Genomic DNA, 23,547 nt, shown 5'->3' on the forward strand with positions numbered 1-23,547 from the left:
AAATCCGACGCCACCTCATCCGAGCCAAAACGCCGGATGTCCGACAAGTACCGAACGACCGGACCCTCGCGAGCCACCGGACGTCCGGTACCTGTCAGATGACCGGCCCCTGGCTGTGTCCAGTGTTGTGGGCCGAAGCCCATGTACCCCTCACTTACCCCTTCGTGTGCCTAGACTATATATACTCCTCCACCATCTCATAGTTAGGGTTAGCATTGGTTTAGCTCATATTATAGATAGAGCATTTCTCATCCACATCGGATCTACTCCATGAGAGAGGCCGCGTCCCCTCTACGGAGAAGATCCATGTTGGATTCAAGACCTCCTCACAGAGAAGAACATCAAGACCTCCTCACGGAGAAGACTCGTTACCTCTTGCATCGTCCGTTGTTGACTTTGGATCTTGTATCTTCCTTTGAGTTCATGGATCTAGCGCATGTGTGATCATACTTGTTGGTTTGAGTGTTCTCTTGTGTTCCCCCTATATTTTCCCCTCGTTTCCCTCCTCGTGTTCTTTGTGTTCATCGCGGGATCCGCTCCTTTCGTGAAAGATCGGCCCATAGGGTTCCTACCCTACATCATCTTGGTATCAGAGCCACGTTGATCACGATTTCGGAGCCTCCCCTCTTCGTTTTCTAGCTTGATTTTGTTGTGGTCTTCCCCAATTTTGAAAATCCCCACCAAAAATAGCCCCAATTTTTTTCTGATTTGTTGGTTTGACGAAGTTTTGTTGGATTTGATCCATAGATTTGCTTGGTTTCAAGTGGATCTAGCATCTCCCCAAGTTTCCCCATCTTTCATCCACGAAATGTCATCAATTTTGACCCCAAAATCCCCAAATTCCGCCCAAAATCGTGTCCCGAAACTCGCATCTCGCGTTGACCCCGACCCACCGGACGACCGACCTTTTACGGACGTCCGGAACCCCTGGAACGACCGGACGTCCGACCTTTTCCGGACGACCGGAAGCCCCTAACCTGAGCCAAATTTACGTATTTCCGAGCCCGCCCGGACGTCCGGCCACCGATCGTCCGACCATCTTCGGACGTCCGATACCTGTAGATTCCCACTTCAGCTGAATTTTGTTTCGGCCATAACTAATTCATCCGGAGTCCGATTTCCGCGTTCTTCAGCTCGTTGAAAAGCTATTAACATCCCCCTTCCCACAAAAATACAACCAACATCTTTTGACTCCATCAAATTTGGACAATTTTGAGATCTTTGTCTAGGGCTTCCACCACATCATCCGCTACACCACCACCGACTTCTGCAACCTAACCAATATTGATCCCCATCGCATTAGTGGTTGCTTGAGGAGTGATTTGAGTCTCCTAAGGTGTCTAGGCTACTTAGGTACAGTTGCTTCTTCATCAACCACCACCATCACAATAACTTCCGCATAGGCTTGACCACTATACACTCCCGCCACCCCAATTTAACCCAATTTTGTTTGAGTTGTGAGTTCTGTCTCCTAAGGTGTTTCGGCTACTTAGGGACCGAGCTTCCAACTCTGACACCATGTATAGTCCACCATCTTACCCTCCATTTACGCATTGCGTTCTCCACAACCCATCATTGCCATTTATCAATTCCATTGAGCTTCCACAAAACCACCACCGCATCCCGCTACCACTATTTGATGTTTGAGATTTGGAGTTCGCGGGTTTTCCGTTTCCTAAGGTGTTTTGGGTACTTAGGTACGAGTCTCCATCATCTTCGTATCTCCATCAAGATCACCGCCATTCATCATCACCATAGACGGTAACCTCCATATCATCTTGGTATCGTGGTATCCCTCCATTGTATATTCTCTTGCCATTGCATTGATAAACCCTAGCCCATTTCACGTCACTTGCCTATCGAGACTAGCCATTTGAGTATTGCCGGCAACGTTACTTGTGCACATTAGTGATCTACACTATACATTGCATACATACCATACCATATCGGTATCATCTTGGCATCATATCATCCCTTGTGCCACAAGTTTGTTCCCGCATATATACAATTGCTATCTTGGTTTGTGCATTGTGCCAAAGTGGCAAAAAAGAATAAGCTTTTAAGCAAAAGAGAAAGAGCAAAGAGCTTGTAAGCAAGCGCCATAGCATCATACCCCATTGCATAAGATTGTCATATCCGATCATCTTGGATCATAGCACCAAAACATCATACATATATAGCATACTTGGGATAGAAAGTCGGTACATTTTGCATATCATAGGTCGTGCACAAGTGTCGTATCCGCCTATAGAGCAATCATGCTAGCATCTCTCTTGAGTTGTGCAACACGAGCGTTTTCCATGGATTCCACATTTTGTGCTCATTCCTTGGTTGCACGACCCCATTTATCTATCTGCGTGTGTGTTTCCGTGTGCCACATATTGCTATTGGTCTACTTGTTTCACTTGAAAATTTGTGAATCTCTTTCAACATTATTGACTCTTGCTAACATTTTACATCAAATTTTTGTGCCACTATCCTCACCGAGCTCCACCATAAGCCTTATTTGTGTAGGTGTGAGAAACTGACAAGATTTGGTACCAATTGTGCTATTTCCTTGTTCCACATTGGAGTGATCATTGATCCACCTTCAACTTCGGTCAAGGTACATTTGGTATTCGTTCTTCTCTTTCTCCCACTCATATTGGCTCGAGTCTTGTGATGGATAGCCAAGGCATTTCATCTCCGGTCTTCCACAACAACGACGGCGTGAACAACTACATCAACAAAGCGTCAATCTTCAATATACAACAGCAAATGCAAGGTGCACAATCAAGATTGCGAGAGCACATCGATAACCTCTCCATCGACATTCGTCACTCCGAAGCAAGGAAAAAGGACTACATCGACAACAAGCTTTCCGCACAAAAGGAGGAGCAAGATGCAAGGATGGAGGAGATTCGGGCCTTGATCAAGTCTTCTTCCCCTTCATCATCCTCAAGGCGGCGACGAGCAAGTCAATCATCTTCGAAGTGCCCAAGCGATGCAAGCGCAAGTCGTCCGTGTCCACATCTCCAAGGCGACCAACATCACGTTCGTGATCCACATCGTCATGAAGGGAAAGTCACCTCCAAGCAACATGTGCAGGACGACGACGAACGACATCTACTACGAGCTCAAGCACGACAACGACACCATCATCATGATGATGCTCCACAAGCGCAAAACTACAAGTCCCAACAAGCCCTACTTCACGCCAAGGCCAAGCTTCGAGAGCACAAGAGAAGACCGCGAGACAAGCACCACCAAGAGCACGCTACGGCTACTACCACCACCACTTCGGCATCTTTGCCAAGTGTTCTCAAGGCATCTTCGCCTTCGGATGTACAGCATCTTCGCCTACTTCCCATGAGTTTGCCTACATCAACATCTTCAAGTACGAGGCGACCACCTATGAGGGAGGGCGACACTTCCATCTTCGGAAGCCCCTCAAGGAAGACGGTCGAGCATGGGAAATTCCCTTCGGTCATGGAGACGAGCTACGAGGTGCCACATCATATGGGCCTCCAACAACAAGACGGTGACAAGAAGGTCGATCAAGGGCCATCCCCTTCGACCACAGCGACGTGCATGAACCTCTTCAACAACATGAAGACGGCGCCCATATTGGACTCATACTCCGAGTCAAACTATGAGACCGCACATGAGACCTTCTCTTTTGTCTTAGAGAAGAGTGATGATGTGCCATCTTCGGCCTTCATCCACGGCTACGACCATGACATGATTGAGCATGGAGACATTTGCACAAACATCTCTCCAACACCGACATATGCCGAGATGCCCCAATTGCCATGTGAGGAGAGCCACCACCCCATGAGTGAGATGAGTGACTCCACCATATATGACATTGAGTGCATTTCATATGAGAGGATGAGTGTGACCACCACTAGCCCCACACATGAGAGCATGCCACACATCCTATGTGAGGTTGAGAGCCATTTGTGTGACTCCACCAACCATATGAGTGAGGTAGTTGACACGGCACGTGAGGCCACTATGCTTTCTAACAACTTAACCTCTACTCCGAGTGTGTTTTCTTTGGTGCTAGGTCTCCTACATGACGACACGCCTATACTCGACGAGTCCATACCTCCAATGGAGATGATGATGGCCATGATGGACGATGCTGCACCCCCCACATGGTTCCATCAAGATGAAGATGACCACGACTTGGTCTTCGACACCTCACCTACAACACATGAGCGATGCTCCAAAGGTAACATAGGTGATGGTGCTTCTCTTGTCCCACTAGTGGACTACCTCACCAATGCTTGCTTCAATGATGTTGATCCACCTATTCCCATGCTTCATGCTAGTGTGAATTCTTCATGTCATGACTTACCTAATTATGATGATCATCATAATGAGCATGTCGAGTTGCCTAGTTGTGATGTTATGCTCCATAGGATATCATTTGAAAATTCTTTTGGTCGCATCATGTTTGACAATCCATTAACCTTGTCATATGCTATGAGTGAGATATCCCATACTGCATCATTTCAATCTCAACATAGTGACTATGCATGCCGCATTACGATAAATCCCATTTGCACTTATGATGTAGGGTAGAACCCTAATCGCCCGATCTTTCACGGAAGGAGCGGATCCCGCGAAGAACACGAGGAACGCGAAGAGGGAAACGGGGGGGGGGGAAGAGGGAAATCACAAGGAGAAACACAAGAGGAACACTCAAACTAACAAGAACAAGTCACACATGTGCTAGATCCTCGGATACATAGAACGATACACGGTCCACGGAACAACTAGGGACGATACAAAAGGGTAACCGGTTCTTCTCCGTGAGGAGGTATTGATGTTCTTCCCTAAAGAGGGGTCTTGAATCCGCTTGGGAGATCTTCTCCGGTGGAGGCTCGAATCTCCGAGGAGAAGGTAACCAAGTGGATGAGCAAAGCTCTCTCACAAATATGAGCTAAACATTTGCTAACCCTAGAAAGTTGTACGGGATAGAGTATATATAGTCTAGGGGGTAGAAGGGGTACACGGGCCTCGACCCTTTACTGTTCGCAGACAGGGAGGCCGGACGTCCGGGTGTCGGGCCGGATGTTCGGGCGTTTGCGGAGGGCCGGATGTCCGGGTTGTGGAGGCCGGATGTCCGGGCTGGTGAAGCTGGCCATGTTGCTCTCGGGTTCGGTAGGGTACGGATTTCCGGGCAGGGGGCCGGATATCCGAGACCTCGGAACGTGCCGGATGTCCGGGCTTGCGGGGCCAGATGTCCGGCGCCTGTAGGTACTTGGTGGTTGAGCAGCTGTAGAGGAAGGCGTTCCAGGGGCCGGATGTCCTGGGCCTTGGCCGGATGTCCGGGGCCTGGGAGATGTTGTTGGCTCCTTCCATTGGTTCTCCTCATCCGTGGACTTGGGGACTTGTCCGTCTTCATGCGTATCTTTGGGAGGACCCTCTTGGTACCTAATCATGCACAACATCTCGGACTTAGGTAGTAGCCATGTCTCATGCATAGAAAGTGGAAGTTCAGAGAGGAGTGAGTTCACCTTATCTTCGATAGCCTTGGCTCGGGCTCGTGTCATTGGTCCAAACGGTGCCGTTGGAGGTGTGGGTGCGTCCATGGGGATGATCTTGGGATGCTCCGCATCATCTCCCCTCCCTTGGGAAAGATCCATCCTCGGATCGAAATCCTCATCACCGTGGTGGGGCGAGAGATCTTTGATGTTGAAGATGTCGCTCACGGAGTACTTGTCATGAGGAATGTCGATCTTGTAAGCGTTACTGTTGTAGCGTGGAAGCACCTTGAATGGTCCATCCACGCGTGGTCGAAGTTTGGACTTGCGTTCTTGGGGAAAATGGTCCTTGCGAAGGTGTAGCTACACGAGGTCTCCAATGTTGAAGATCATAGGGTGCTTGTTGACGTTGAGCTTGGTCGCAAGGCGTTGTACTTGGCACTCGATGGTGTTTCTTGTATCTTCATGCACCTTCTTGATATGGGTTGCTCTTGCACTTGCGTCCAAATTGATTCCCTCTTGGAGTGGTAGAGGTAGAATATCCAATGGTGACAAAGGGTTGAATCCGTAGACGACCTCGAAAGGGGACTTGCCGGTTGTTGAGTGTCTTGCTCGGTTGTAGGCGAACTCGGCGATGGGTAGACAATCCTCCCACTCATTGATGTTCTTCTTGATGAGTACTCGAAGTAGAGCAGATAGTGTGCAGTTTGTCACCTCCGCTTGGCCGTCGGTTTGAGGATGGTACGCCGTGGAGAAGAGTAGCTTGATTCCGAGCTTGGCGCATAGGGTCTTCCAAAAGTAGCTAAGGAACTTGACGTCGCGGTCCGAGACGATGGATTTTGACACACCATGGAGACGCAAAATTTCCCTACAAAAGATATTTGCAACATGTGAAGCATCGTCTATCTTGTGGCAAGGAATAAAATGTGCCATTTTTGAGAAGCGGTCCACAACGACAAATATGGAATCTTTCCCATTTCGAGTTCTAGGCAAACCAAGTACAAAGTCCATGCTAATGTCTTCCCATGGTTGGTATGGAATTGGTAAAGGCATATAGAGACCATGAGATTGAGCTTTGGACTTAGATTTGCGACATGTAGAACACCGGTTGGTGAAGCGATTGACGTCCCGAAACATCTTTGGCCAAAAGTAGCTCTTCGAGAGCGTGGTGAACTTCTTGTCGCGTCCAAAGTGTCCCATTAAGCCTCCTCCATGCGATTCCTGCAAAAGCAACAAATGAAGAGACGACTCGGGGATGCAAAGTTTGTTAGCTCTCATAAGATAGCCGTCTTTGATGTAATAGCGTTCCCAAGATGTATTCGACAAACACTTGGCATAAGGAGTAGCAAAAGTTGCATCATGCTCATACAAGTCCTTGATATGCTCAAAGCCAGTGACATCTAACTCAAGTTGCGTGACAAGCATGCATATGCGGGAAAGAGCATCCGCGACTATGTTTTCTTTACCCTTGATGTACTTGATGACATAGGGAAAAGGCTCAATAAATTCACTCCATTTAGCATGACGCTTGTTCAACTTAGTTTGTCCCTTAAGAAACTTGAGAGTCTCATGATTGGTATGAATGATAAACTCATGGGGACGAAGGTAATGTTCCCATTCACGCAAAAAGTGGACTAAAGCATATAGCTCTTTGTCATAGATGGGATAATTGAGTTGCGCTCCAGAAAGTTTCTCACTAAAGTAAGCTATGGGGCGCTTCTCTTGTGTTAACACACCTCCTATGCCATTACCACTAGCATCGCAATGAATTTCAAAAGGCTTGTCGAAGTTTGGTAAAGCAAGCACGGGAGCATGAGTAAGCAAATTCTTAAGCTCATTGAATGCGGTATCTTGGGATGGTCCCCAAACAAAAGGCGCATTCTTCTTGCTCAAAGCATGCAAAGGCGAAGCAATGGTGCTAAAATCCTTCACAAAGTGACGATAGAAACCCGCAAGGCCAAGAAAACTACGCACTTGATGCAAGTTGGTTGGTTGCAGCCAGGTCTTAATAGCATTAATCTTGGACTCATCAACATGAACACCCTTAGAAGAAACAACAAAACCCAAGAAAATGAGCTTGTCAACACCAAAAAGGCATTTCTCCATATTAGCATAAAGGCACTCTTTTCTAAGAGTTTGCAAAACGGTGCGGACATGGGTGACATGCTCTTTAATAGATTTGCTAAACACAAGAATCATCAAAGTAGACCACAACAAATATACCAATGTAATGGCGAAAGACATGATTCATGAGGCGCATAAAAGTGCCCGGTGCTTCCGAAAGACCCATAGGCATGACTAACCACTCATACAAACCAAACTTGGTTTTGAAGGCGGTTTTCCATTCATCACCCTCTTGTGTGCGCATTTGATAGTAACCACTCTTAAGATCAATTTTGGAAAATATAGTGGCACCGCTAACCTCATCAAGCATATCATCTAGGCGTGGAATGGGATACCTATAGCGAACGGTGATAGCATTGATAGGTCTACAATCAGAGCACATGTGAAAACTACCATCACGTTTTGGCGCAAGAATGATCGGAACGGCACAAGGGCTCAAACTTTCACGCACATGTCCATGGTCTATGAGATGCTTTACTTGCCTTTGTATTTATTTTGTTTCGTCGGGGTTGACACGATATGGAGCTTTGTTCGGAAGAGGTGCTCCGGGGATGAGGTCGATTAGGTGCTCAATGCCTCGTAGAGGAGGTAGACCCGAAGGTAGCTCATCGGGAAAAACATCTTGAAATTCCTACAAAAGAGAAGACAACACTAGAGGAAGAGTGTGAGAAGTGTTAGTTTGTGGTGCATTGTCCTTGCACACGAGGACATAGTGTAGGACACTAGATGGGTGCTCACACACTTCTCTCATCTCACGTTTGGTGGCAAATAGAACTAGGTTCTTGTTTTCGCTCATCGTGGAGGCACTCAATTTTGGCTTGTGGCGCTCACTCTCGTTTTGGTGGCTCACTCTCTCACTATGATCTCCACGATGGGTGGGTTGCTTGTCGGCGATCACTTGACTTCGCGACATTGGACGAAGGACGTACTCCTTGCCCTTCATCTTGAAGATGTAGTGGTTCATTCGGCCATTGTGTACGACTCCTCTATCGAATTGCCATGGCCGTCCAAGGAGAAGATGACAAACGGTCATAGGAACGACGTCGCACTCCAAGGTGTCTTCGTAGGCGCCGATCTTGAAGGAGACTTTCACTCGGTGCTCGACTTGGATAGTGCCGGAGTCACTAAGCCATTGCACTTTGTATGGATGTGGATGCTTCGTCTTGGGCAATTGGAGCTTGGAGCAAAGTTCTTCACTTGCGAGATTATGACAACTCCCTCCATCGATGATGACCTTGATGGATCGTCCATTGATGTCAGCCTTGGTGTGCAATATGTGGCATCGTTGGTCTTCTTCTTGGTGATGTTGGAGAGTCAAGACTTTGGAGACAACAAGTGCGGGGCTTGAGTCTTCGTCACAAAAGACTTGTTCTTCTTCATTGTTCACTTGGCGGTGCATGGCGACTTGCTCGAGGGCTTCCATTTCGCCTTCGCTCATGGAGTCATAAGTGCCATCGTCGTTGAAGACCATGGTTCGCTTGTTGGTGCACTCGTAGGACTTGTGGCCTCGGCCTCCGCAAGTGAAACACTTGAAGGAACTCGTCTTGACGGTCTCATCGGTTGGGGTTGACGATGATGAAGCTCTCGGCTTGAAGTTGCTCGTAGGAGGATGGCTTGTAGTTGACGAAGCTTTCTTGGAAGTCGACTTGTCGATGTTGGAAGTAGAAGGTCTTGTAGTCGATGCTGGAGTCGTTGAAGCTTGGTTATTGGAGAAGCCGTAGGACTTGGATGAGAACTTGGCATACTTGAAATCATCTTGCACTTGGCGTTCCTCTTTGGTAGCTTGGTGCACTAGCTCGATGAGATTTGAGTATGGTTGGAAGTCGGCGATCTTCTTGATAGGGTGATTGAGTCCGTTCAAGAAACATGCCATCGTTTGCTCATCATCTTCCGTGACATTGGCTCGTATCATTGCAATCTCCATCTCCTTGTAGTATTCCTCAATGCTCTTTGTTCCTTGCTTGAGTTGTTGGAGTTTCTTGAAGAGGTCGCGGTTGTAGTAGGTAGGTACGAAGCGTGCTCTCATGACATCCTTTATTTGCGCCCAAGTAGTGATGGGTGGTTCACCTCTTGCCTCTCAGCGCTCTATGATTTGTTCCCACCAAATGAGGACATAATCTTGGAACTCAAGGGATGCCATCGCGATCTTCTTCTCTTCTTCAAAATTGTGCAAACGGAAGATCTTGTCAACCTTCAATGCCCATGAAAGGTATTCAGGATCATTGCTTCCGTTGAACTTGGGCATGGTGAACTTGAGCTTGCCGTAGCGTTGCTCTTCATTGTGTTGGGGTCGGGGATGATGACGCCCTTGTTGTAGATGATTGTTCAACTCGTGGTGCTCTTGGCGTGGGGGGTTGTTATCGTCATGTTGCTCTTGTCGTGGAGGATCTCCAATGTCGTCATGCTCTTGATTGACTTGTTGTTCTTGCGAGCTTGTGGAGGAGCATGTCAAGCGCGAGGAGGAACTTGCCGATGCACGCGAGCTTGAAATATTCGTTCTTGAATTTCTTCGCAAAATGCTTCCTCTTGTTGACGGACTTGTCGGCTTCGGTCGGGAACGGCTCGACTCAAATCGCGTAAAGCTTGTTGCGCCGCAAGTGCTTGATCGTCATGAAGTTGTTGTTCTTGACGTTGTGCCTCGGCATCTTGAGCATTTTGGTGTAGACACGCTCGCTCTTCCTCTTCATGTTGGCATTGTCGTTGTCGTTCTCGTGCTAGCACAAAAGCCTCTTGAGTTTGACGTTGTCGGCGCTCTTGAGAGTCGATGTCTCATAGGGGATTGTGGCTTACTTGAGCCGGAGAGGGTGAAGTCGGAGTGGTGCCTTGAACGGCTCCTTCTTGAAGTGGAAGATGAGCGGTTGAGCAACAAAGCACGAATTTCGTCCATCCTTGTGTCATTCTCTTGCTTGTGATCGTCGAGCTTGTGGTCAAAGTAGTCCCTTGTACGTTGCTCGGAAAGTCGCAAGTCGGCGGCAAGGTTGTTGATGCGTTCACTCAAAGCTTGTTGATCTTGATGCAAAGCACGTTGTGCACCAAAGAGGTAACTCTTGGTGACGAAGGAGTTCATGTCGTCGTCTTGCTCCATGAAGAGTGGGTTGGTAGAAGTACTTGGCCTATCCATCATTCCAAGACAAATGTGAGTGGTAGAAAGAGAAGAATGAGTACCAAATGTACCTTGACCGAAGTTGAAAGTGGATCGAGGATCACTCCAATGTAGGACAAGGAAATAGCACAATTGGTACGAGTTCTTGTCGGTTTCTCACACCTACACAAGTAAAAGCTTTTGGTGGAGCTTGGCTAGGATGGTGGCACAAAATTTGATGCAATTTTAAGTGAGCTTCAATAATGTTGGAAAAGATTCGCAAGATGCAATGTAACGAGTAGACCAAGCATATAAGGTACACGGAAACACACGCGCAAAAAGATAAGTGGGGTTGTGCAACCAAGGGTGAGCCAAAATGTGGAGTCCACAAAAATGCTCTTGTTGCACAACTCTAGAGAGACGCTAGCACGATTGCACAATAGGCGGATACAAGAACTTGTGCACAACCTACTTAGCAAAAATGCAACGACTTCTATCCCAAATATTTTCTGTGCAAGTTGTTGCTATGATATGATCCAAGATGATCGAGTATGACAATCTTAATGTTGTAAGATGCTATGGTTCTTGCTTAAAAGCTCTTTGCTTATCTTTTCTCTTTGCTTAAAAGCTTGTTTGGCTCTTTGATGTTTGAGCTCTTTTCTCATGCAATGCTTGACGAACCAAAATAGCAAATGAGTATGCGATGACAACTTTGTGACACAAGAGATGATACCAAGATATGCAACAATGATTTATGTATGCTATGGGAAGTATGATCACTAATGTGCACAAATCTCGTTGCCGGCAATACTCAAAGGCTAGTCTCGATGGGTAAGCAACGCAAAGGAGTAAGGCTATGATGGCTATAAATGTAATGGCAAGAGTGATATGTCCAATACCAAGATGAGGTTACCGGTCTTGCTTCCGGTATGGTGTCAAAATGGTGGCACGAATACCAAGTCATAGTCGAGGTGGTCGTTGTTGATGACGCGTTCGTGGCGAAGATGAGCGGCGGTGATGTCGATGTCGAACCGTACCTAGATAGCTGAAACACAAAAGGATACGGTACCGCAACTCAAATTCTCAAACCTCGAAGTAGCAATTGTGTCGGAGAGCGAAACGTTTCAAAAATGGTTGGGTTATGCGGAAGTGGTGGAGGTATGCGGAAGTATATGTGGTTTATGGTGGGCACCGGAACAAAATTTGATGGAAATTGGGGGGAAATGGGGAGGTGGATGGAGAAGTTGCTGCCAGGGGCCAGATGTCCGGGAGGAAGGCCGGATGTCCGGGCTCTACGGGCCGGATGTCCGGGCTCTAGATCCGGGGATGAACGGGATGAACACCGCGTGGGGAGGTGAAATCCGGGCGAAATTCGGAGGAATTTGTGAATGGAAATTGGGGGAAAAAGGATGGGAAGCTAGATCCACTGAAAACAAAGCAAATCCACGGATCCAAACCAACAAAATCTCAACACACGAACAAATCACAAAAAAAATTTGGGGCTATTTTTGGTGGGGAATTTTCGAATTAGGACAAAAAACAACAAAATTAGGCTAGAAACACAACGGGGAGGCTCTGAAATCGTGATCAACCTTGCTCTGATACCAAGATGATGTAGGGTAGAACCCTAATCGCCCGATCTTTCACGAAAGGAGCGGATCCCGCGAAGAACACGAGGAACACGAAGAGGGAAACGGGGGGAAAACGAGGGAAATCACAAGGGGAAACACAAGAGGAACACTCAAACTAACAAGAACAAGTCACACATGTGCTAGATCCTCGGATACATAGAACGATTCACGAATCCACGGACAACTAAGGACGATACAAAAGGGTAACCGGTTCTTCTCCGTGAGGAGGTCTTGATGTTCTTCCCTAAAGAGGGGTCTTGAATCCGCTTGGGGGATCTTCTCCGGTGGAGGCTCGAATCTCCGAGGAGAAGGTAACCAAGTGGATGAGCAAAGCTCTCTCACAAATATGAGCTAAACATTTGCTGACCCTAGAAAGTTGTACGGGATAGAGTATATATAGTCTAGAGGGGTAGAAGGGGTACACGGGCCTCGGCCCTTTACTGTTCGCAGACAGGGAGGCCGGACGTCCGGGCGTCGGGCCAGATGTCCGGGCGTTCGCGGAGGGCCGGATGTCTGGGTTGTGGAGGCCGGATGTCTGGGCTGGTGAAGCTGGCCATGTTGCTCTCAGGTTCGGTGGGGTCCGGATTTCTGGGCAGGGGGCGGATATCCGGGACCTCGAAAAGTGCCGGATGTCCGGGCTTGCGGGGCCGGATGTCCGGGGCCTGTAGGTACTTGGTGGTTGAGCAGCTATAGAGGAAGGCGTTCCAGGGGCCGGATGTCCGGGCCCTTGGCCGGATGTCCGGGGCCTGGGAGATGTTCTTGGCTCCTTCCGTTGGTTCTCCTCATCCGTGGACTTGGGGACTTGTCCGTCTTCATGCATATCTTCGGGAGGACCCTCTTGGTACCTAATCATGCACAACATCTCGGACTTAGGTAGTAGCCATGTCCCATGCATAGAAAGTGGAAGTTCGGAGAGGAGTGAGTTCACCTTATCTTCGATAGCCTTGGCTCGGGCTCGTGTCATTGGTCCAAACAGTGCCGTTGGAGGTGTGGGTGCGTCCATGGGGATGATCTTGGGATGCTCCGCATCAACTTATGGCATAGATGACGAGATGATGGTCATTGGCTTTTGTTTTTCATGTGATGATATGGCCATGTTTCCTTTACATGATCTGCAGAATTCATCTACTATGCCATGCCATGATCACATTGTACCAAATATGCATTGTTTTGGATGTTGTCAATATTCGCTGTGTGATGTTTCCATTAATACTCATGAGGAGACCCCCATAGTTTCCTCATACATATTAGGAGATTTTGATGCATTCCATACATTGCATGATTCCCATAATTGCTTGCACTATATGCATTCCACACATAACAATGCTCTAGATATTTCCCATGATGCATTACATAATTTGAGTCTCCATTATGCTATACGTAACAACAAACCTATCATGATGGATGACATGTTTCTATATCACGCATCTCATTTATTTGAGAATTCGCTATTTTGTGCTAACCAACAATTGCACGTGCGCATCATGATGGATGATGTGTACATCTACCACGCACACACAATTTTCCCTTTGTCTTTGTTTTGTGTAGGTACTCACGTATACTCGTCAACCTCTCAATCCCAAGAGTTGATGAAACGAGCTCTTGAGAGCAAAGGTGACATGGGATCCCGTGAACTATCCTTCCCACCGATATCTTCGCGCAACGACTACGCGCATCTCTCTCACTTGGATCTCACACCGCTATGGGCTATATACCACTTGTCGCTTCATGCTCATTTTCCCGTGTTCACTTTGCATGCCATGCTTGCTTCTATGCCTTTGCCATGCAATTGTGACCCTTGCTTGCATCTACTCATGATTCACCATTATGCTTCTCCTATGTGTATTTGCATACTTGGTGGAGAACCTTGTTGCTATTTCCATGTTTATCATGTGCCTCATGCTATTGATGCTATTTTGCTCATATCCTCCTTTCATGCTTGTGATATGTCTTGTGCATTATTCATGAACACTATTTGCACACATGACATACTTGACATGATTCCTTCTAGTACGTTGCATCTTCGCACTACTAGCTTGCTTTCCTTGATTCATATGATTGCTTGCTTTGTCGCATCACCCATGTTACACTCTTACTTGCTTTCTTGGGTTGATGACATATGTGTTCATGCCTCTCACATGATACATCTTGTTCATTGTCGCTTGCCTCCAATTGTTGCATCCATGCTTATTGATCTCGGAGACTTGGACATATTACTTGTGATGCATGATTGTTTACTTGAGCCTATTGTATTTGGTTGTTCTCGCATCATATGCCTCCATACTATGAAATGCTCCCTTGTCCTTTCCTATGATGAGCATGATGCATACACTTGTTGGGTATCTTACCACACAAATGATAGGTTTTGCATTTCCGCTAACCTTATTTTTCTTTCCAAGTGTTTGTCATGTTCTTTCATTTTGGAGGATTCGCAAAGCGGTGCCGTTATGCGACAACTTGGTCATGCGAAGGCATACACGATGTGCAACAACAACATTTGCGAGAATCTCCTAAAGTTGAACTCCTTCCCCTTGAGCCATCCTCACATACGCATATTGGATGGGTCATTCTTTCATTGTTGTCTCCTTTTTGTTGTCTACATGATACATCTCGCGAACGGAGGAGCGACATGGGAGATTGGCTCTATGGACCTTCAAATTGAGGAGCGCTCGGACTTATTGGAAGCACCTTCGAGCCTCCACTCATGCCACGACATCGAGCATTGGTACACCAACACCTCCATATTTGTTGATTGTGCTCACACATGTCATGCTCTTTGGACATCTCACGCTCATGATAAATTTGCACCTTATGCATGGATTGACTCATATTATGATTGCCTTGTTGCATCTTGTCTTTCTATGTCATCCATGATATATGAGCTTGTGCATTTCCGTAGCAAATTTGTTGTGATATACCTTGATGGCATATTCATACATCATGATTATATTGCCCATCATCAATTGCATGATCACATACTCATCTTGAGCATCCATTGCCATATTCATGCTATTGAAAAACCGTCTCTCTAAGACATCATTTTGCACCGTGGTTGCAGTGATCATATTCACGACACATTTGTGTGCACAATGAATGCTTTTTCTCCCATGAATGCTTTGCATATCATTCTAGATCATCTTGCTAAGCTTCATGTGCTTTGTCACGAACAATCTTGCCTCACGGACTCATTCTTCTATGATGGACACTTTGTGTGCGCTAACCGTTGTATTTCGAGTGTTGTTTGTGTTGGCTCTTTTTGCATGTATACTCCTCCGGCGACACCTTGGAGTACTTGGATTGTACCATGACTTCCACTTCGTCCAACTACAAGTCCGTCAACGACAACCGTTTCCATGGTGATGAGGATCATGATCCGAGGTCGGATCTTTCCCAAGGGGGGGAGATGATGCGGAGCATCCCACGTTCATCCCCATGTACACTCCGACTACTCTCCAAGCCCCAAGGATACATAAGATGAGACCTCGACTATACACCATTGGACACAAGGTGAACTCGCTCCTCTCTGAACTTTCACTTTACACATGTGAGACATGGCTACTACCTCAAACTTGTCTGGTATGCATGTCCAGGAACCAAGAGGAAGCCCATGGGCCAGAAGGCGAGGACACCAAGCGCGAGGAACAAGAAGAAGGGCTACAGAAGAAGCTCCAGCCACCGGACGACCGGCCGGGACCGGACGTCCGACGCCTGAAGACCCACTGGACGACCGGCCCGGACCGGACGACCGGCGATCCCGCACCCGAGCCAAAATGAGCGGACGTCCGACAAGTCCCGGATATCCGACACGCTCCAGCGTCCAGACGTCCCACCGCCCCCAGAAATCCGGCGCCACCTCATCCGAGCCAAAACACCGGACGTCCGACAAGTACCGGACGACCGGACCCTCGCGAGCCACCGGACGTCCGGTACCTGTCGGACGACCGGCCCCTGGCTGTGTCCAGTGTTGCGGGCCGAAGCCCATGTACCCCTCACTTACCCCTTCGTGTCCCTAGACTATATATACTCCTCCACCACCTCCTAGTTAGGGTTAGCATTGGTTTAGCTCATATTAGAGATAGAGCATTGCTCATCCACATCGGATCTACTCCACGAGAGAGACCGCGGCCCCTCTACGGAGAAGATCCATGTTGGATTCAAGACCTCCTCACGGAGAAGAACATCAAGACCTCCTCACGGCGAAGACCGGTTACCTCTTGTATCGTCCGTTGTCGACTTTGGATCTTGTATCTTCCTTTGTGTTCATGGATCTAGCGCATGTGTGATCATACTTGTTGGTTTGACTGTTCTCTTGTGTTCCCCCTATATTTTCCCCTCGTTTCCCTCCTCGTGTTCTTCATGTTCATCGCGGGATCCACTCCTTTCGTGAAAGATCGGCCCATAGGGTTCCTACCCTACATCAGCAAAGGATTAGCTCATGTTTGTGTGAGAGCTTTGCTCATCCACCTGGTTAGCTTCTCCACGGAGATTCGAGCCTCCACTGGAGAAGATCCCCCAAGTGGATTCAAGACCCCTTTTAGGTAAGAACTCAAGACCTCCTCACGGAGAAGACCGGCTACCCTTGTATCGTCCTTAGTTGTCCGTGGATCGTGGATCTTTCCTTATGTACTCGAGGATCTAGCACATGTGTGACTTATTTGTGTTGGTTTAGTGTTTCCTCTTGTGTTTTCCCTCTTTTCCCTCTCATGTTCCTCGTGTTCTTCGCGGGATCTACTCCATTCGTGAAAGATCGGGCGATTAGGGTTCTACCCTACATCATCTTGTTATCAGAGCCACGTTGATCACGATTTCGGAGCCTCCCCGTTGTGTTTCTATCCTTGTTTTGTTGTTTTTCCTCCTAATTCGAAAAATTCCCCACAAAAATAGCCCCAATTTTTTGTTGTGATATGTTCGTGTGCTGAGATTTTGTTCGTTTGGATCTGTGGATTTGCTTTGTTTTGAGTGGATCTAGCTTTTTCCCCCTTTCCTCCCCTTTCCATCCACAAAATCCTCCGGTTTTGACTATTTTCGTCATCCCCATCACGAACACGTGAAGTTCATCCTGTGCCCGAAATTTGCCCAGGCACCGAACATCCGACCCAGCCTGGACGTTCGATGACCGGATGACTGACCCAGCCCGGACGTCCGACGAACCCTGACGAGACTGAATTTCTTTTAGTTTTGCACCACCACCACCCCACAATTTCGCATACGCACTCCTACCACCTATACACCATCACCACTTCCGCATACCACCACCATTGCTTACCCGTCTTGCACTACGACACGTGTTGCCACTTCGAGTTTTGAGAATTTGAGTTGCGGTTCCGTATCCTTTTGTGTTTCGGGTATCTAGGTTCGGTTCGACATCAACATCACCGCCGCTCATCTTCGCCACGGACGCGTCATCAACAACAACATCGACTACATCTTGGTATTCGTGCTACCATTTTGACACCATACCGTAAGCAAGAACGGTAACCTCATCTTAGTATTGGACATATCACTCTTTCCATTACATTGATAGCCATCATAGCCTTACTCCTTTGCGTTACTTACCCATCAAGACTAGCCATTGAGTATTGCTGGCAATGAGACTTGTGCACATTAGTGATCATACTTCCCATAGCATACATACATCATTGTTTCATATATTGGTATCATCTCTTGTGTCACAAAGTTGTCATCGCATACACAATTGCTACCTTGGTTCGTCAAGCATTGCATGAGAAAAGAGCTCAAACATCAAAGAGCCAAACAAGCTTTTAAGCAAAGAGGAAAGATAAGCAAAGAGCTTTTAAGCAAGAACCATAGCATCATACAACATTAAGATTGTCATACTAGATCATCTTGGATCATATCATAGAAACACCTTGCATAGAGCATACTTGGGATAGAAGTCGTTGCATTTTTGCTAAGTAGGTTGTGCAATAGTTCTTTGTATCCGCCTATTGTGCAATCATGCTAGCGTCTCTCTAGTGTTGTGCCACAAGAGAATTTTTGTGGATTCCACATTTTGGCTCACCCTTGGTTGCACGACTCCACCTATCTTTTTGCGTGTGTGTTTCCGTGTACCTTATATGCTTGGTCTACTTGTTACATTGCATCTTGCGAATATTTTCCAACATTATTGAAGCTCACTTACAATTGCATCAAATATTGTGCCACCATCCTCACCAAGCTCCACCATAAGCTTTTACTTGTGTAGGTGTGAGAAACCGACAAGAGCTAGTACCAATTGTGTTATTTCCTTGTCCTACATTGGAGTGATCATCAATTGATAGAGGCGAGGGTCCCGATCTTTCGATGAGATGGTGGCTATAGTTTTGGAGGAAGTCGACTTTGTCGATCCGACTACGAGCGTGCGAGGACGTCGCGCCTGAGCAATCGCTAAACCAACTCCGAGAGGTTATTGACCACGCCGGAGCACGATCAACCTGACCACGAAGGTCTGTTTCCTGCAGGCAAACAAAGAACAAGCAAGAAACTAAGATTGCAATCTGGATATTGCGAATATAAGAGGAAAGCTTTATTGATCAAGGTGGGGTTCTGTGACATCTTGGTCTGGTCGTTGGACACAGACGAAGTACACGAGGTTGCAGCTATGGCAAACTTTTAATCTAAACAAAACCCAAAGTCTAAACGACGCCCTAAGGGCTGTATATATGGAGGAAGAGGGGGGATTTCGTGGCCCTTGGAGGAGGGGTCCGAAACCAACCCTAACTCTTGTTTCCCCACACATACGGACTAAAAACAGCCTATACTTAAGTATTTCGAAAATACATGGGCATGGCCCAATAATAAGGTGACGCAGCACCTAGAATAGCCTCTGGACGAAATTTATGAAGTGGCATCTTGTATATTTCGTCCAAGGCTTCATGCACTCCTTATGGTGGCTTCAAAGTCCTGAAATCATCACTTGTAACTCCGTTCTTGATCCCCTTGCGCATGCCATCATCTCCATGCTTGAACTTGCTCCAAGCTTCATCTTTCTTGTCCAAGCTAGGCCCTTCATTTGTAAGCAAAACTAATGTATCAAATTTAGGCAGCATAATATTCTCATGAACATTAGAATCATTACCAAGAAACGGAAGTACCTGATAATTCAATTGGCGTGCGCGAGCTCTAGTAATTGGTCCAGTATGTATAGTAGCAGGGGCTGTGGGTGTAACAATGGTATTGATGTCCTTTTTGACATGTTGTGCAGCGAGCAACAAAACGCTCAACATCTTGTCTCATCTTTGGCCAAAAGAAATGTGTAGCAAGTATATTCTCCATCTTCTTGACGCCAAAGTGTCCCATTAATCCTCCTCCATGCACCTCCTGCAACAACAAAAGACGAACGGAGCTAGCTAGAATGCATACCTTGTTAGCACGAAACACAAATCCATCGTTAAGAACGAACTTGTTCCAAGTTCTCCCTTCCTTACAATTCTGCCATACATCTTTAAATTCAGCATCATGCACATATTGATCTTTGATGGTCTCCAAACCAAATATTTTAAAGTCAAGTTGTGAAAGCATAGTATAACGATGAGACAATGCATTAGCAATAACATTTTCTTTACCCTTCTTGTGTTTAATGACATAAGGGAAAGTCTCAATGAATTCAACCCATTTAGCATGTCTACGGTTCAGTTTTGCTTGACTTTTAATGTGTTTCAAAGATTCATGATTAGAATGTATAACAAATTCCTTGGGCCATAAGTAATGTTGATATGTTTCTAAGGTTCGAACAAGAGCATATAATTCTTTATCATAAGTAGAATAGTTCAGACTAGGCCCACACAATTTGTCAAAAAAGTATGCAACAGGTTTGCCATCTTGTAACAACACACCTCCTAATCCAATTCCACTAGCATCACATTCAAGCTCAAAAGTCTTATTAAAATCAGGAAGTTGGAGTAAAGGAGCATGTGTCAACTTATCTTTCAATACCGTGAAGGCTTCTTCCTGTGAGAGCAACGATGACCTGGGATCCCGTGAATTGTCCTTACCATCGCTCCTTTCGCACAAAGACTTCACGCATTTCCTCTACATGGCCCTCACATGGTTATGGGTTAGTGTCCAATACATGTTATATGCCCATCTTGTCATGTTCACTTTGCATGATATGCCCCTTCCTATGCCTTTGACATGCATTTGTGACCCATGCTTTGCATTACACATGATGATTGATTCTCGTACTTGTATATGTATTTGCAAGTTTGGTGGAGATATTGCTTGTTATTGCCATGTTCCATTTATGACCCATTCCTATGATGATACTATGATCTTGCTTTGTGTTCGTGCTTGCGATATGTCATGTGCATTGTCTATGCATACTATTTGTTCACATGACATGATTGCCATGATTTCTTCTAGTATGTTGCATCTTCGCACTACTAGCTTGCATGACTTGGTTACTAAGATTGCTTGCCTTGTTGCATCACGATGATTCATACTTGCTCGTTTCATCGGTTGATGATAACCATTGCCTTGCTTTACACATGATTGCTATTGGTTCTTGTCATATGTCTCCATATGTTACCTCTCTCATGCTAGATGATTTGCCATGTATTGAATGCAACAATGATTATACTCTTGCTCATGAGATTGCACCCGTAGCATTCTCGCATATATTTGGAGATTTTGACATACTCCTTGTAAAGCATGCTTGCCTTCCTTCTTTGCACCATATGCCTAGTGACATGAATATACACATTGTTGCATCATATTATTCATGCACTTTTGCTACTAATGGTTATGTGCAGGAGAAGAGAACCATCATGATGGATGATGTGTTTATCTATCATGTGCATACATTCTTTGCTTTCTTTTGTGCATGTGTAGGATACTTCGACTTGGTGTCAACTTCCAATTCCCATGAGTTGACCATTCGAGCTCTTGAGAGCGAACCACCTTCGATCACGATGCTTCTACATCGTACTTGCTTGTGCTTCGGCGTTATGAAGGACGCACAAGGACATGCTTTCAAGGTGATATCCTTCTCTTTTGAGAACCCCAAACTATGAGCATGAATATTGTGGATCATACTTCATGTGTTGCTTGCACCTTGACATATTGCACACATTGCTAGAGATCTTGCTTCGACTTATCATTGCCACATTGCCATGCCTCATGACATATATACCTTGTGTGTTGCATCCAATTCTTGGCTTGCTTGTTGCTATCATATGTTTGGTTGCAACAATGTCATTTCTTCACATATGCCATATGTCCCATTGATTGCCATGCTTTCCTTGGTTGCCTCACACATGATGAACAATTGCTCTTTCTATCATGTTGAGTGCCATACTATCTTTATACACCCTATGCATGTTATGCTCAGATTGTCTTGCACTTGACCCATGTGTTTAGACATTTCATTTTATTTGGTGTCGTGAATGCTTCCTATGCCTACCATAGACCTTTCAATGAGTGTTTGATGCATGTCTGATACGACCTTGAGGTAGATGCTTGTTCACTTGTCAAACATATTTGCATCTATACCTCACAATTGCATACTTGTCCCCATGATATATTTGTTTGTGCTTGATTGATGTGCTTATATGTCATGTCACAATCCTTTGTCACGCCATATGCTATGCTCGATGACGACACTTGTTGGGGAATCACCTCCTGAATGTTGGTTTTTCACTAATGCTAACCACATTTGTTTTTCCAAGTGTTTGTTATCCTTGCTCCTTTTGAAGGAACCACAAGACGGTGCAACATTGGAGAGTGCCCATTCCGACCTTGAAGATGATGAGTACTTAGTGATCGTCCATTTCTACACGACGAAGCCATCTCTTTCCCATGGTGATTTGGTATTCAATCCGACGTTGAATCTTTCCTAGGGGGGGTGATGCGGAGCAACCTACGGACATCACCATGTCAAGAGTTTGTTTGGCAAGTGACACGTTCGACATCTACTTCACCTACACAAAGGTGAATCATCTCCTTTACGCGTGTTCACTTGACCCCTTCGACGATGGTATAGTACTTGACACTCCACTCGTGTGCATGCATAGGTATTATCAGAGCTTCACGGACGAGGAGTGCAAGCGCCAAGGATCACCTACACCATTCGCGAGGGAAGCGTGGAAGCGAAGACGGAAGAAACGGAGCTGCTACAAGCTACAGCCACCGGACGTTCGGACGCCACCGGACATCCAGTACCTGATGCAGCCCAAACGCTAGAAGAGCTACATCCGACGAGCCCTATAGTGGCCGGACAACCGACGACCACCGGACGTCCGACGAGTCCCAGCGACCAGACGACCGACGCCCATCGGAAATCCGATGCCACCTGTCTAGAGCCAAAAACGTCGGAAGTCCAACGCCCTCCAGACGTCTGGACCCCCGCGAGCCTCCAGATGACCGGCACCTGCGCGCGCACAGCCGGGCCAGAGGCCCATGTATCCCCTCCTCACTTACCCCTTCGTGGACTAGCCTATATATACGCCTTCCCCTTCCTCTAGTTAGGGTAGCAAATATGATAGCTCATTTGTATGTGAGCTTTGCTCCTACCGTCTCCTCTTGAGAGAGAGAGAGAGAGAGAGAGAGAGAGAGAGACCACTCCCATGGAGTTCAAGACCTCCATGTGAGCATGTGAGAAGATCCCGAGGGATTCAAGACCCCCGTGTGGCAAGGATCTACCTAGATCATCAAGACCCCATCTCCTTTGGATTTGGGATGAACTTTACCATGTATCTTTCCCTTTGTTGTTCATGTACCTTGTGGATCTTGTGTGTTTGATTGTCTAGTGGATGTGTGATTGGACTTGTTCTTGAGTGTTTTCCCTTGTGATTTCTCTATGTTCTTCCCCGTGTTCTTCGAGGGAATCCACTCCAATCGTGAAATATCGGCCAAAACCGGGTCTAGCCCCGTATGACTAATGGTCAAGTCTTTTGCACTAGTCGGTCTCACCGAGATTTTCATGTCGGTGTCACCGAGTTGGGTAAAAGACTTGTAATAGTTGGATTTTTGGTGCTGCCTATTTATACCGCTTCACCACCACCTACTCTCTAGGAGAACCATTAGAACGAAACATAACTTCCACTAGTCATTTTCTGACAAGAGAACCACCTACTCATGTGTTGAGATCAATAGATTCCAATCCAACCATTTGAACCTTGATTTCTAGCCTTCCCCGAGTTGCTTTCCATTCAATCCCCTATCTTACCAAAGTCAAATCTGTGAGAGAGTGTTTGAGTGTTGGGGAGACTATCATTTGAAGCACAAGAGGAAGGAGTTC

This window comes from Triticum aestivum, chromosome 5A, assembly GCF_018294505.1.
Source record: "Triticum aestivum cultivar Chinese Spring chromosome 5A, IWGSC CS RefSeq v2.1, whole genome shotgun sequence".
NCBI lineage: Eukaryota > Viridiplantae > Streptophyta > Magnoliopsida > Poales > Poaceae > Triticum > Triticum aestivum.